General features: G+C 39.8%; 1 protein-coding gene across 3 annotated transcripts in view; it reads right to left on the reverse strand.

Moving 5' to 3' along the window:
* The window catches only part of Armc8 (armadillo repeat containing 8), a 110,318-nt gene that overhangs the window by 74,213 nt on the left and 28,114 nt on the right, over positions 1-7,991 (reverse strand). Inside the window, exon 2 of one of the 3 annotated variants that reach the window (XM_008837438.3) lies at positions 77-107. The exons of the other annotated variants lie outside the window; for them this stretch is intronic. The gene's annotated coding sequence lies outside the window, so the exon portion shown is untranslated. The remainder of the gene's footprint in view (positions 1-76; positions 108-7,991) is intronic. 3 annotated transcript variants of the gene reach the window in all.

The following is a 7,991-nucleotide window of genomic DNA, read 5'->3' on the forward strand; positions in this document are numbered from 1 at the left end:
AAAAAGACACACACACACACACACACACACACACACACACACACACACAAGAGTAAAATTCTATTCCAAAGAATACCTTTATCAATGACTAGTTCACAAATTCATGCCTGGAACCAACAGATATGTGAAGAAAATATAAATTAAAAAAAAAATACTTTTACTAATTGACAAGAACTGTCTTAATACAGAACACAAAAGCACTGTGTTTCTACAGAGTAGTGGTTCTTAAAGAGAAGACGAAAGCTCTCCTGCATTGATGGGCACACCTCAGATACTGTGAGACTTCTGGCCATAGTTTTACAAATGAATGGAAAGCACTTTTTGCAGTTTTAAAGAAAATGGCTATTTTTTTTTTCAGTAACATACATGTGACATAAATAAAAGGGAGATAGATTTTTCATCAAAAGTTTACCATTTTGGGGGCTGGAGAGATGGCTCAGTGGTTAAGAGCACTGACTGCTCTTGCAGAGGACCCAGGTTCAATTCCCAGCACCCACATGGTGGCTAACAACCATGCATAACTCCAGTTCCAGAGGAATCTGATGCCCTTTTCTGACCTCCGAGGGTGTTACATGACACAGTACACCTATCTACATGTAGGCAATACATTCATGCACATAAAATAAAAATAATAAAATTTCTTTAAAGTTAAAACATTTTGGAAAATCAGAGTCAATTCACTGTATTTTAGTCATCAATACCACATACCCTTATCTGTCTGCATTGGAAGACTCGGGTTTTCTATTGTAGTTAGGTGTAGGCAGTACACATTGCAACATTATAAAATATTGTCTTATCTCTATAACCAGGGAAGGCATTATATTCTTTTGTGTATAACGAGGTCATTTTTTACCTTTACTTTAAAACATTTCAGGGATGCCAGGCAAGGTGGCACACACCTTTATCCCAGCACTAGGGAGGCAGAGGCAGACAGATATCTGTGAGTTCCAGTCCAGTCTGGTCTACGTAGCAAGCTCCTGGATAGCCAAGGCTACATAGTGAGATCCCATCTCTGGGGAAAAATTTTTTTTAGGATAGAGCTGGAGAAATGGTTCAGTGGTTAAGAGTGTTTGCTACTCTTCCAGATGACCTGAGTCCCATTCCAGGCACCCAAACATATGTGGCAAACATACTAACAGACACATACACATAAAAATAAATCTTTAAAGAAATAGCAAGCACCGAACACAGCATCACTTAAAAAAACATTCAGAACAGTATAAAAGGCATTACTAAATAATTAGGGGAAGTTGGGTCTGGGAGTGTAAGACCACTGTTTTCAGCTTGCATATTTCTTTTGTATCCCAAAATAAGTTCCACAAAATACTCATTCAAGACTTTTTGACTCTCCTGCTTTATATAGCAGAGTACTGTAATAGATAGAAGTTTTTTTTTGCAACCTTCAAAGTCACAATCCTAAAACAAGGGCAGCAAAATATGATCTGGTAGGAAAACAGAAAGGGCAGGGGAGAAAGAAAGCAACACAACCACGTTTCCTGGCTAGGATATGGCTCTGTGGTAGAGAGCTTGCCTAAAATGTACAAGGCTCTGGGCTCAATCCTCTGCGCCTAATTATGGAGAAAAAGGTGCTAATTAATCCTTTTCTTCTAATTATCTTCTTCAATTTTAAAAAAATATTTTATTTATTATTTTTATTGTATGTGTATGCATGTATTGCCTGCATGTATGTAAGTGCACCCGTGTCGTGCAATGCCCACGGAAGACAGAAGAGGCTGTCGGATCCCCTGGGACTAGAGTTACGGACAGTTGTTAGCTGTCATGTGGGTGCAGGATTCGAACCTGGGTCTTCTGCAATAACTGTCAGTGTTCTTAACCATTGAGCCAGCTCCCCTTCTTCAATTATTTTAGGAAGAAAATACTGGTATATTAAAAGATGTGCTAAGAAGTGATTCTCACCACAAATCTTTGACTGGTATTTTTCTATCTTGAGGCAAACACGGAAACTACATGCTTTTCCTATTAACTCAATCCCTGAGGGTAGGTCTTACAAAGACTGATCTAGCCCTCTCTATAAACTATCATTCAGATCTTCTGTATGATTTAAAAGAGATAAGGAGGCAGGGCATGGTGGCACACGCCTTTGATTCCAGCACTCAGAAGGCAGAGGCAGGCAAATCTCTGTGAGTTCAAGGCCAGCCTGGTCTACATAGTAAGTTCCAGGCCAGCTGAAGCTATAGGGAGACGCCGTTTCAAAAAGACCCCAAAAAATGTTTTGCTTTTAAAATAACATTTCATTCAAACTGTATATAATTCAGTAAAGTTTTGTTTTGTTTTATACAGCAAGCAATGCTTAAACCCTGGAAAATCTGTAGAAAAGAGATTTTCACACAAAATAAGAAAAACAAATCTGAGGTATCCCTCACCCACACACCCATTCATTCTGACTCATACGCATGTGCATGCATGTACACACACATACACACACACACTCACGCACGCACGCACATACACACCCATCATTCTTGCTCACAAAGTGGCTGCAGCATAGGCAAAAAACTGTAGGTCCAAAGGAAAATGACTGATTGTTCTAATACAGTCCAGTAGCTAACAAAAAAAACCAAAACAGAACAAAACACAATAGTCCTCCGAGGAAATCACCACCTCAAAAAAAAGTTCTCAAGATGAACTTGAGATCTATGCCTATTAAACTGCTTTTGCAAAACAGCTCCCTGCAGTCCAAGGTGACTTGTGCAAACAGAAGGAATCAAACGCGGCTAGTCCTGTACTTCCTTTAACAAGGATGCGGGATGCTCTCAGGTTCTCGGGGCACTCCCATCATGCCAGGTACTGCTGCAGTGCCGTCTTTGCCCTGAAATCATAAAGTTCCTGTTAGCCATCACCTCACAACTGTAACTGAGGGAAAAAACTTGGGCTCATCCATGGTATTTAGGGAGGTTTAAAAAACACCCATCTGAGCCTGGGTGTGGTAGCACACGCCTTCTAGGCCAGCACTCAGGAGGCAGAGATCTCTGTGAGTTCGAGGCCAGCCTGGTTTACACAGCAAGTTCCAGGTCAGCTGGGGCTACAGGGAAATGCCGTTTCAAAAAGACCCCAAAAAAAAAAAAAAAGGGGTAAGGAAATACTGGTCATGAGACTATTAAGCTGAATGAGGTTTACTAACGTTTATACCACATTCTGATAAATGATTATACAATAGTAAACTCCAAAGCCTCGGTAAAGAGCAAGAGAATGTATTGAGGCTCCTGATTCTTACTGCATCCTCCTGTTTTTCTCTTAACAGACTAGTTACGAACTAGTTATAATCATGAACTTACTAACCAGTTGGTATTAACTTTCATCAGCTGCCCTTCTCTTCATGTGCTCTTTCTGCCTATGCTAAGTATGGCACATTCGATGTCCGTGCAGCTATCTTCTCAGAGTCTGTTTTGTGTCAAGTGCTACTCACTTTGATACTCTGTTACAGAAGTCTCGACTTTTTTATTTTCTGAGTTTCCCCTTCATCCTCCCTAACCTAGGGAAAAAATGAGTTATCTGTCCCTACAATATTTTGTAGACCCACTGTGAACACCCAAAACGAGGATAAAGTGTTTTACAGACAAGAAAAAGACCTCGAAAACCAATTTCATATTTCTCTTAATAGTTTGCACCGATGTCTAAGGAAAAAAGAATTCTTGCTTTGGTTCCAGTAAGTAAATACACCTATGCTAGACAGGAAAAAAGATGTTAATGCCCAGCAAATTAAATTCTATCCACTTGTTACTCTAAAACGAGGCTAGTGTTTCAACAAAAGTGTTAAAAACAAGAGATGATAGTCACATTTACAGACAATGTAGTCTGTCTGCCTGTCATCATCTCCTTATCCCTTTCCTCATAACTTTCCTCATTCTTCTGGTCTAAGATCCCTTCATAAAGGATGTCTTGGCACCTCCAGGCCTCGGCAGGTCCCTGCTGGCTGTCTTCAATCATAACACATCCATCACTTCCCTAGGACAGAAGTCTGTTTCCTCTCTATAGACAACAAAGCAAATCTGACCTGGAACTATGAGACAGGTTGCTAGATGGATCATTATTTATAATAATTCTAGAAAATGTACCAAAGAGAATACACTTCTGTGAGAAGGAAACTCAACTATCAATGAAGACAGGGGTACAACAAAACTATGCAAAACTATATATCCTTAAAGTTCACAGAGTATTCCATATCACTACTCTTCATCACAGCCTTAGGTAAATTGAACCCCATTTTAACATATGGGGAAGCTACTGCTTAGGTTTGGGTGGGCTTTTTTCAGAACCCCATATTAAATGGCAGAACCATTCATGTTACCAGGAATGGGGTTTATGCCTGTAATCTTAGCACTAAAGAGGCTGAGACAGAAGGATCATGACTTCAAGGCCAGCTTAGGCTACAAAGTGAGTTCCAGGTTAGCCTGAACTGCAAAGACAACCCTATTTCAAAAAAACCAAACCAAAGCAAAAGAACCAATCATGTCTTCTATAGCAGGTGATTTTTTTTCTATTACCTTCTACACATTAGGCCTTTAGAGCCTAAAGAAAAATGAATTTGGTATGTTTATCATTTTTTTCCCTTTTCCACATCTGCATAAAAAATAAATGCATTTCTAACTTTTGGTCAGATATCCTTTACCCAGGAGATAAAAGGAAAGTAATCTCCTGCTATCATCTTCTAAGGCTGGGAGAAGGGGATGCCTTATTTACATGCTACTGAAATTCTATAACTAGTATTCTGAGCTCAGCACTGTACTAGGTGTTATGAAGGATACAAAAGCATCACACAATGGGATGCGTTTTGAAAAATTACAATCTCCTCAGACAAAAACAGCACTGACAATGTAAGATCAGTCAAATTATAAACTATTTATAACAAATGCTTAAAAAACCGCACAGATGATAAATAAGGTTAAAAGATTTTTGAGACAATGGAACTAAGACAAGCTTAGAAAATGGTCAGGGTTTGAGTGGGAAGAACAAAAGGGGAACCCTACCAAAGAGCACCTGGAAGGGAGGACGGAATGTTTCTGGGGCAAATACAAGGAACAGGGACAGAAAAAGGGAGGTTCGCTGTAGGGTTGCATCAAACAAACAAAAGTGATAGAGAAAGTAAAGGAGATGGATTAGGGAGTAACTATGGCTTTGATCACAGAAGTGATGGAAGGAAGGAAGCAGTGCCTAAGGAAAGCAGGTTCAATACGGACAGAGTGGCATGCTTACAATACTAAAGTCAAAAGGGGCAAATGAGTGGCCGACATCAGGACCACATGTGTTTATCATCACCATGGTACTTCCAGTCAACTAGAGGAGGACATACTGTAGTTACCTGACTCTACTAGGCTTCTGAATCATCTAGACAGTGGCTACATCATTCACTATCATATAATCCTCATAGTACAGTGCCTGGCACTTGGCAGGCACCCAATTAAATGTTTGTTGAAGGAATTCATCAATCCACCTCAGCATCTGATGTGAGAATGAATGACTGAGATCAGCCATTGGAACCACTAAAACAGAGGACTTTCTGGAAAGCAGTGAACTAGATGATTTAATAAGTATAGGAAATGCAGTATACGGCATGCTGTGGTGGTTTGAATGAGTGTTCCCAGAGGCTCCAAGTATTTAGACACTTGGTATTCAGTTCCTGACTCTCCTCTCCCCTCTCCCCTCTTCTCTCTCTCTCTCTCTCTCTCTCTCTCTCTCTCTCTCTCCTCCCCCCCTCCCCTTTCTGTGCCTGTTTGAAGATGTGAGCCCTCAGCTTTCTGCTCTGGCTGCCTCCTGCCACACCTCTCCACCATGATGGACTCTGATCCCTCTGGAATCACAAGACAAATAAACTCTTCTATAAGCTGCTTTTGTCATGGTGTTTTATCACAGCAAGAGAAAAGTAACTAATACACATGCTTTGAATGACTACTTCACGCTTGGGTCTAACAGAACATTACCAAGTGTACAGAAGAAATCCCTCAGCAAGACAAAGATCTAATTTGACTTGCAGTACACTAAATTAAAGCTGAAATAAGAACACCCATGTATCCAGGGGAGTGGGAGGGAGGATTCAAGTCAGATATGATCAAAGTATACAGTATACATGTATGAAACTGTCAAAGAATAAATAAAAAATATTAAAACAAAACAACACAGACAAAAACATCCAGGTAAAAGGTAAAAGACAGGCTACTTTGGGGTGGGAGGTCTCAATATTAAGACATGCAAATGCATCATAATGGAGGTTACATTCTACTTCACTTCCTTTTTTTTTTTTTCCTCTGAAAGGGATTAGAGACAAAGGGGGTTCAAGTATTATTACATTTCAAGTATTAACCAGAAATGTACAATGCCTTGAAAGCACACATTTAAGTCACAGTACAAAAGTGGATCAAGTCCAAGAGAGAAAGCACTAAACTTTGCTATTACAATAGTAGCGAAAAAAATAAAATAATTGGAATCTAGAGCTGCTGAAGAAACAGTTTTAAATAGGAGTAAGCCAATATTTATTTCTAAATAGCTAAAGATAGCATAAATCTGAACTAGAAACCTATTATCAGCTAAAAGTAAAATAAATTTTAAAGCCAAGCGTGGCAGCACACGCCTGTAGTCTCAGCACTTGACAGGCAGAGGCAGGCGGATCTCTGTGAGTTCAAGGCCAGCCTGGTCTACATAGTGAGTTCCAGGACAGCTGGGGCTACAGGGAGACCCTGCTTCAAAAAGACACAAAAAGACAAAAAAAAAATTTTTTTTTTAAAGATATTGAAGGCTGAAATTCTAAGCTAAAGATTTGTTGCATCAGCTTCCTTTTAAACCAGTACTACTTCTTAATCACTTGATACAGTTCTTGTTTAGAATAAAACGCTATTCTACAGTTATTTTTGTTCTAATTGGTAAGAAGTAACCAAATATTGCGCTGGATACTACAAACTACAATCTGAGTATAATGCTTGACTTACTTAGTAGCACTCACTGTTCATAAAACAATAAGCTGTGAATTAAGGAAGGGAAAATCCCACACAGGGAAAATCTGTAGGTAGCTAAGAATAAGGCAAAAATTTTTTTTGGTCTTTTTGAGACAGGGTCTCCTTGTAGACCCTGCTGTCCTGGAACTCACTATGTAGACCAGGCTGGCCTTGAACTCACAGAGATCCGCCTGCCTCTGCCTCTTTAATCTGCTGGGATTAAAGGCGTGTGCCACCACGCCTGGCTGGCAATTTCTTTTTTAAAAAAGGCAATATAATAATACAACTGATAAAATTATTTGAACTTTGAAAATTATAAACATACTGTTCTGACCCCTCTATTACGATGCTCTTTATGAAGAATATATCACATAAACATCCAAGTATGGCTAGAGAATATGGTACACATACTGTTTTATTTTGTTTTGACTTGAGGCAGGGTCTCCCTAGCTGGCTTGGAACTCACTATGTAGACCAGGTTGGCCTCAAACTCAAGAGATCCACCTGCCTCTGCCTCCTAAGTGCTGGGATTAAAGGTATGTGCCACCATGCCAGTCAAGGTACACATACTCATATCTCAATACAAGAGTATTTATACTCTAAGTTAACAACTAGTCATGTCTAAGTTGCCAATTAGAATTCAGGGGCTGGGGATAAACTCAATTGGTAGAACTTTGTATTGCAAGCATGAGGTCTTGGGTTTCAGCCTCAGCATCATGAAAGAAACTTCAAAAAGAATTCAGTGATGGAGCTGGAGAGATGGCTCAGTGGTTAAGAGCATTAACTGTTCTTGCACAGGACATGGGTTCAATTCCCAGCACCCACAACCATCTATAATTCCAGCTCCAAGGGATTCAACGCCTTCTTCTGACCTCGAGGGTACTGCACGACATGGGTGCATTTACATTCATGAAGACAATACACTCATATACATAAAATAAAAAGAATTTTTTAAAAATGAATTAATGGGCCGGGTGTGGTGGTGTATGCCTATAGTCCTAGCACTTGGGAGGCAGAGGCAGGAAGATCTCTGTGAGTTCAAGG

Source organism: Nannospalax galili, unplaced genomic scaffold, assembly GCF_000622305.1.
Source record: "Nannospalax galili isolate Female #2095 unplaced genomic scaffold, S.galili_v1.0 scaffold1458, whole genome shotgun sequence".
In the NCBI taxonomy this organism is placed as follows: Eukaryota; Metazoa; Chordata; class Mammalia; order Rodentia; family Spalacidae; genus Nannospalax; species Nannospalax galili.